Here is a 2,425-nt window from a genome sequence, read left to right as displayed (position 1 = left end):
CGCTCATCCCACTCGCAGGCTGCCCAGACGGACGGGTTATTGGTCGCGGCTGTGTTGGAGACGCGCCCCTATTAAGGTGTGTGTTGTTGTCTCTGTCTGGAGGGGAGGGGACAAGAAGCGGCTACGCGATGGGAACTAAATGGGCTGTTATGCCCGTCGTGTCGGCGGCTTAAGCTTAGCATGACAGATAAATCGCGGACAGCCATGTTTACTCTCCCCTTCTCGCCTCCCGGCCCATTGATTGCATTCCATTAGAAAGGCTCGGACCCCCTGCTGCCTGCATCCGACCTCCTCACCACCGCCAATACACAAAGTACTTTAACAAGTCTTCTTCACTTTACAATATACTGTCCTTTTGCCGGCTCTTAGTACTCTCTACTTTTTATGGACTACACGCAAAAGCCGTTTTAAATAAAGCCAGTAGCCTAATGCCAAAGACAGAAACGGCGAAGATAATCAATACGTATTAGGATGAGGATTAATACAATTAAGACTTCCAACATAACCGTTATGGCTTCCACAACAAGCCAAGGAGCACTTCTTTTTTCCCCCCCCCAATATATTTGTGTATGTTTAACGTTTAAAAAGAAACGAGTTAAATACACCCCTAAACTATCCTGACAAGAAAATAAGTATTTAAAAATATCACCCGTTTGATTACCTTTATTATCCAAACAATCAACACTGATTAGACAATTCATTAGAGGACAATTATGAGTCTGATATTGGGCGTAATTATTATTCATTGTATGGCACCATGTTTATTGTTCAATAATTATGAAGATGTATAACGTAATATTGAAGATGACTTATTCTGAATATGCGAGGGCATTCGTTTAAATTAGTGCACTTAGCATTTTTAATAATACTAACTTGCAATTCAGACGATCTGTGCTTTGCTTGAGACGTGGCTCGCACGCGGCACCTAATTTCTAAATCATTGCTGTACCGGAGCATTTGATGATGTACTGAGTTCTTAAGGCACCACATACACGAGCTACACGCGTGTTTCATACCTAGAACTGACAAAAAGCTCAGCGGTCGTTACACAGGCAACACGCAGTTAAAAGACGACACATTGTATACGTTCAAGATTCAAGCCCCAGCTAATAGCGCTACCCTCAACAGTAACCTTACGGGTGTCCGACGACAGCTGGAATCGCGCCCTCTATTGGTCATTGTGGAGCATTGCGCTGTACAAGCGGTCGGTCCCGCGGATACGTTGTGTTCCTACAGATGGAACACAGCGTTAATCCTACTGGAATGCCATGTATGGAATTCCATCGCGGGATTTCCGAGCGACCCGCGTCTGAGAAGGAGCGCTCAGGAACACCGCGGCCGCGTGCACCCAAAATGTCCGATTGCAGCTGGTTCTTGCGGTAGCGAAGGGGACACCATTTCGCATTCCTTCAAGAACTTTACCATAGTATAGACTGAGGCTGTGCTCTGAATTTGCTTTGTACAACTGTACGACTCCTGGAAACATTTTGCTGGGATGTTGTCCGACACCTAGAAACACTCTGGGCTTTGCAAACCCTACTGGGCCACTAGGCGGAACTTGTACAGAATTTACACAATCCGATCGCTCTCGGATGTTCAGTATAACTGGTAAAGCTTAGATGGCTTCATAACATACAAGTTTGAGTTTCACAAATGCTGCACCTTTCGCACATGCTGAAACCTTACATTAGCAACTAAGCATTACTTTAAACATGCAACAAATCTAACCCAATGAAGACAATCCACTACAGTGTTTTTACAGGTTTATTTAAGTTGCAGTATTAATAGATAAAAATACAGAAAAGCAGAAAGAATAAGACAGAACATATTTACATGATGCCATCTCAAACAAGGCCTAAGAAAATGCTGCTGGTTGCATATGCTCAGTCTCCCTTTACAGAAGCCCTGGAGATGTGATGCTGCTTCTGAATGGAGGAGCCAGAAGACACAAAGCACAGAAGCAGCCTGACAGCTACCTCTCCCTTGAACTGAGTGAAAAGCAAAACTAATTTCACTCTGCAAACAATGAAATGCATACAGTACAAGATGACCTCTACAGTCTTTAGCCCTGATGTTTAAAACGGGGGTTTTGCCAGCTGAATCCTGTGGACTAATATTCTGGTATTATATGCATGATATGCACTAGCTGGAGTGTTCTATTTCAGTACATGCTGTAAATAATGCATGTGCAGCATGACAAGCTATCTGACTAGTATGTTATAACTGCAATTTCATAGCTACATTTGCATAGCCTGAACAGAATAAAAGTGAGTAAACAAACATTAATATAAGCCCCAGGTACAAAAAAGTAGTACACAAACATTGATTCCCTTTAGATAAAATCTAGATATGGTATCATGGATTTTTTTTTTTTTTTTTTTTAAATTTTTTTAAAAATTAACCACTTCAGCCCAATTTGTTAAAT

Source organism: Scleropages formosus, chromosome 18 (genome assembly GCF_900964775.1).
Source record: "Scleropages formosus chromosome 18, fSclFor1.1, whole genome shotgun sequence".
NCBI classification, from domain to species: Eukaryota; Metazoa; Chordata; class Actinopteri; order Osteoglossiformes; family Osteoglossidae; genus Scleropages; species Scleropages formosus.
This window is presented reverse-complemented; position numbering follows the sequence as displayed.